Genomic DNA, 6,000 nt, shown 5'->3' with positions numbered 1-6,000 from the left:
GGACAAGAGGAGTAAAGGAGCTCCTTGCAAATGCCAGGAGGAGTTTCTTCAGGGGGAAAGTTGGCTTTCCATAGGCTTCTAAGAGAAATATGTCGAGCAAACAAACGGGAACTTTCTTTCTCATCTTTTGCATTTCAGGCAAAAGCTAATAAAATTAGATGTTTCCACCGTCATGCTTAGTCCCAAAGCTGCCGGTAGATTCCGCTTCTAACTTTCCACAGAGGCACGCAGGAAATCTGGAAATCACTGCAACTCCCTCAGAAGCTCCAGTATCAGCATTTCCTGAACCAAAAATCAAAATGCGACCTTATGTGCGTACCCAAAGAGCTCAGCTGGTCTGTCCAGCAACGGAAAGAGCGGTGAGGCGCTCTTGAAGCCGTGACAGCCTGGGCAAAACGAACCAGGTCCCTTTCCTGGTCGAGCCTCCCTCCCTACAGACAAAAAGGAACCTCTCTTCCCTTATATCCAGAGGAAGCGACGGAGAGATGTGGCGCTTAGACTCACTCTACCATCCAGTTCATCCAAGTCCTAATAATCTTGAGGATGCTTTTCCTTGCCCTCTATCCCTCTCCCTTTTGTCCTTTTCTTCTTCCACTTCACGGCACCCCGCCTCTTCTCTCTCCCCGCAAGCTGCTCGGCTCCTCCCGTTTACCTTTTTTTTTTTTTTTTTTTTTTTTTTTTTTTGAGACTGAGTGTCGCTCTGTCGCCCAGGTTGGAGTGCAGTGGCGCGATCTCGGTTCACTGCAACCTCTACCTCCTGGGATCAAGAGATTCTCCTGCCTCAGTCTCCCGATTAGCTGAGATTACAGGAGCCCGCCACCACGCCCGGCTAATTTTTGTATTTTTAGTAGGGACTGGGTTTCACCATTTTCACCAGGTTAGTCTCCAACTCCTCATCTCAAGTGATGCGTCCGCCTCGGCCTCCCAAACTGCTGGGATTATAGGTGTGAGCCACTGCGCCCAGTTTTCAGAACGAACTTTTCACAATAGTGCAGCGCACTCCTAGACCCGTTTACGCACATTTTAAACACTGCGTTATGATTCATATGTAGCTGCTATTTTAATTTCCACATCACTTTCTTTTTTTTCTTTTTTTCCTTCTCTATATGCTCAGCTTTAAACATTTTTGCAGCATAGGCTGAGGCTGCTCCCAGCTGGGGAGAGACGCGTGACCGGGATAAAGCTAGAGTAGAGGAATGTTTCCTGTCTGAGAAGGCTCAGACCTTACAAGGGAAGAAAAAAGTCTGTAAGGGAATCTAAAACTTTTTTTGAGGAAATCATCGAAAAACATATCCTAATTGACCTTCCCACCATATTTTGGCTAAAAATAAAAAGCCTCGACTCTCAGAATAGGAGACTGAGTTTGAAAACTGTTAAGACATAGAAAAGGTTTTATTAAAATTCAGTTTGCAAGTCATCGTCGGCCTCAGCAATTTCCTCATTCCAGAGAGGGTTGTTTCTGAAATTCTGTAAACCTCTGAATTTGTTTGTCTGTCTAAGCAGAGAAGTCCAATGTTTTTCCACTTTTGACTTAACGAAAGAATTTCTTATACTGAGATATATACATTTCTGGGATTGGCGTGCAAGTGTTGTATAAGGGAATGATAATTAGGCAGAACAACAACAAAATAAACTGCCGAAACCCGGGATCGAACCAGGGACCTTTAAGATCTTCAGTCTAACGCTCTCCCAACTGAGCTATTTCGGCTACTCCGTAAACGTACCTTTAGTTATTTCTTCAAAATATAAAAACCGTCATTTGTAAAGTGAGTGTATTTTCTAATGCCTAATTCTTTTTTGTTCAGTATCAATACAAAAATTAGCCAGGGGTGGTGGCGCGCGCCTGTAATCCCAGCTACTCCGCGCCGTTGTACTCCAGCCTGGGCGACAGAGCGAGACTCCCTCTCCCTCGGTTGAAGTGGGATGATCGATTGAGCCGGGGAGGTAGAGGTTGCAGCGAGCCGAGATTGCACCAATGCACTGCAGCCTAGGCAACAGAGCGGGACCCTGTCTCGAAAATAGCAACAACAAAAAAGGGTTGTTATGCACCGGGGTGCAGAACACAATTTTAAAAACTCTAAGGAAGAGATAGAATGTACTGGAGGACATAAGAGATCTTTCTTTCTTTTCTTGTCTTTTTTTTTTTTTTTTTTTTTTTTTTGGACAATCTGCTATCGCCCAGGCTGGAGTGCAGAGGCGTGATCTCGGCTTACTGCAACCGCCACCTCCCGGGTTCAAGCAATTCTCCTGCCTCAGCCTACCTAGTAGCTGGGATTACAGGCGCGCGCCACCACCCCTGGCTAATTTTTTTTTTTTTTTTTTTTTTTTTTTTTTTGAGGCGGAGTCTGGCTCTGTTGCCCAGGCTGGAGTGCAGTGGCCGGATCTCAGCTCACTGCAAGCTCCGCCTCCTGGGTTCACGCCATTCTCCTGCCTCAACCTCCCGAGTAGCTGGGACTACAGGCGCCCGCCACCTCGCCCGGCTAGTTTTTTGTATTTTTTAGTAGAGACGGGGTTTCACTGTGTTAGCCAGGATGGTCTCGATTTCCTGACCTCGTGATCCGCCCGTCTCGGCCTCCCAAAGTGCTGGGATTACAGGCTTGAGCCACCGCGCCCGGCCCTCTGGCTAATTTTTGTATTGATATCGAACAAAACAGAATTAGGCATTAGAAAATACACTCACTCTACAAATGACGGTTTTTATATTTTGAAGAAATGACTAAGGGTGTGTGCTTAGAGTAGCTGAAATAGCTCAATTGGGAGAGCGTTAGACTGACCAGACCTTAAAGGTCCCTGGTTCAACCCCGGGTTTCAGCCGGTATCTTTTGAGTTCTGCCTAATTATCACTCCCTTATACAACACTTGCACGCCAATCCCAGAAGCGTACATATCTCCAATTTTGGGTTTTTTTTTTGAAAGTCTGATAAAGGTAATGTACGTGTTTGTATCACTCTCTCCTTTGTATGTTCCACTGAAGTATTCCATGAAGTGCTGTCATTACATAAATTATCTAAGGAGTCTCGCTCTGTCACCCAGGCTGGAGTGCAACGGCACGATCTCGGCTCACTGCAACCTCTGCCTCCCGAGTTCAAGCTGTTCTCATGTCTCAGCCTCCCGAGTAAGCTGAGATTATAGGTCCCCGCAACCATGTCCGGCTAATTTTTGTATTTTTGGTAGAGACAAGGTTTCGCCATGTTGGTCAGGCTGGGGTCGACCTCCTGAGCTCAGGTGTTCCACCCGCCTCGGCCTCTCAAAATGCTGGGATTTCAGGCGTGAGCCACTGGGCCCGTCCTTATTTAAAGTCTTAAACTCAGGAAGTTATTAGTTTTAAAACCTAAGAAATTCCAACGTGCTATATGCTGCAGCATTTACAAGTCATTTTTGATTTTATATTATTTATATGTATTGGGCGGGGGATATTTTTAAATCACAAGAAATATATATAAAAAAAGAAACGTACAGTGAAGTAACTATTATACTGTATGAGCATATATATGGGGGTGTGGTGTATGCAAGAAACATTTTGAAATTGGAAAACCCCAGGTTTGTATCTTGAGTCAACTCCATCATTAAACTGCTGTCAGAAGAACTTTTTTCTTTCTCTTCCTTCCTTCCTTCCTTCCTTCCTTCCTTCCTTCCTTCCTTCCTTCCTTCCTTCCTTCCTTCCTTCCTTTCTTTCTTTCTTTCTTTCTTTCTTTCTTTCTTTCTTTCTTTCTTTCTTTCTTTCTTTCTTTCTTTCTTTCTTTCTTTCTTTCTTTTTCTTCAGGCAGGGTCTCACTCTGTCATCCAGGCTGGAGTGCAATTATACGATCAGAGCTCACTACAGCCTCAACCTCCCTAGGCTCAAGCAACTCCCCATATCAGCACCCTGAGTAGGCATCACCATGCCCAGCTCTTTTTTTTTTTTTTTTTTTTTTTTGTATTTTTTTGTAGACACTGGGTTTCACCATGTTGCCCAGGCTGGTCTTGAAATCCTGGGTTTAAGCAATCCACCTGCCTAGGCCTCCCAAAGTGCTTGGATTACAGGCGGGAGCCATCGCACCAGGCCCAATTACAAGAACATTCCAAATTTTTTTGCTGGGAAGACATTTCTTCAGCCTGGCAACCTTGTGTAGAATTTCCAAATCTTAAGCTGTTTCCATGTTTGTATCCAGGAAAAAAGAAATACATGTATTTCTATATGAATTATTCTATCGAACATTCATGAGGGGCCCTAGAATACTGAAAATGAAAGCAAATGGGCAGCAAAGTCAAGACTTAGGTGCATTTGCCCCATTTTCCCTTTTTCACTTCAACTCCTCTCTTGAAATTCTGTGTTGAGATAATAGGTCTTTTTTTTTTTTTTTTTTTTTTTTTTTGTCATTTTGATTTTTTTTTTTCTTTCAAATTACTGCTTCAGTTTCAGTGTTATTTTTCCCTAACTTCTGCATACCCTGTGAGGATACAATAATCTACAGTTCTCCACCATTACAACTGCAGCAAGTTGCAAAAGGAAAATTAGTACCAAATGAGAAGCAACCTCAGGGTAGGGACATTGACTGTACAGAAACTGGGAATCAGATACTTTATCCTTTAGGTCACTGAGGCTTTCTCAGCTCAGAAGTTTGTATTTGATTTCATTAAGAAATACTTGACTAGACAAACAGTAACACTGAATGTCTTTGTGCCTAACGCAGTAAAGATTCCTTTACATTCTGTTGAAATGGAGGGCCTAGGGTAATTCCAAGCATGATTTGTCTGCCATTCAATGGCTTAAAAATGAGGTTAATAATGGTTTTGTAAAATGGGATGTTGTAAAGATCAAAGGATATCATGAATAGAAATGCATTCTGTCAAGTCCACTCACGGCATGAAACTTAATTACTGGCAGATCATGCTCCATGTTCTCTGCCTCTGGGATTCTCCCAGAACAGCACCTAAATAGATAACATTGTCTCTAGACAATTCTGTCCAATCAAGAGATAATACAAGTCATAAATGACAGCCATTTTGTAGTGTTACCTTTTGCAGTAGTCGCATTGAGAAAAAACAGTTAATATTTATATTTTTATATAAGTTCAACTTTTATTTTTGATTTGGGGGTACATGTGAAGGTTTGTTATATGGGTATACGACACGATGCTGGGTAAATTGCATGAGGTTTTGAGGGCAATTGATCCCATCACCCAGGTATAGTACCCAAGAGGTAGCTTTTCAAGCCTTTCTGTCCTCCCTCCCACCCCTCCCCGTAGTCCCCAGTGTTTGTTGTTGCTATCTTTTATGCCCAGTTTCAATAATATATTTAAATCACTTTGTATATCCAAAAACTTATTTTAAGATGCTATCAATTTTAAAATTATTAGTGAGATATTTTATATTTAAAAATAGTATTATGCATCTTTGAAATCTGGTGTATATATACAAACTCATATATATACATATATATATATTTTTTTTTTTTTTTTTTTTTTTTTTTTTTGAGAAGGAGTCACCCAGGCTGGAGTGCAGTGGCACAATCTCGGCTCACTGCAACCTCCACCTCCTGGGTTCAAGCAATTCTCCTGCCTCAGCCTCCCAAGTAGCTGGGATTTCAGGTGTGTGCCACCACGTCTGGCTATTTTTTGTATTTTTAGTAGAGATGGGGTTTCACCATGTTGGTCAGGCTGGTCTCGAACTCCTGACCTTGTGATCCACCCACCTTGGCCTCCCAAAGTACTGGGATTACAGATGCCAGCCACTGTGCCTGGCCAAATCTGATATATATTTTACACTTACAACACATCTTAACTTAGACTGGGCAATTTCAAGCATTCAATAGCCAATGTGGCTAATGGTAACCATATGGGACAGTGCAGGTTTAAACAGATACTTTATATATTTTTAGGTTTTCTGAATTGAGTATGTGTCACATGAGGGTGTTCTGTCTTCAGAATTAAATGTTTAATTCCTCAGAAGAATTCTGTGTTAAATAAGCTCACCCTACAGTTTTTATTAAAAAATGTGTTTCAATCGTGTTATTTGTAG

General features: G+C 42.3%; 1 non-coding gene across 1 annotated transcript; it reads right to left on the bottom strand.

The window, feature by feature from the left end:
* Positions 1-1,634: 1,634 nt before the first annotated feature.
* On the bottom strand, positions 1,635-1,708 carry TRNAF-GAA (transfer RNA phenylalanine (anticodon GAA)). The gene has a single exon. It is a non-coding gene; the product is annotated as a tRNA-Phe (tRNA).
* Positions 1,709-6,000: the final 4,292 nt, after the last annotated feature.

This window comes from Macaca thibetana, chromosome 4, assembly GCF_024542745.1.
Source record: "Macaca thibetana thibetana isolate TM-01 chromosome 4, ASM2454274v1, whole genome shotgun sequence".
NCBI lineage: Eukaryota > Metazoa > Chordata > Mammalia > Primates > Cercopithecidae > Macaca > Macaca thibetana.
This window is presented reverse-complemented; position numbering and strand designations above follow the sequence as displayed.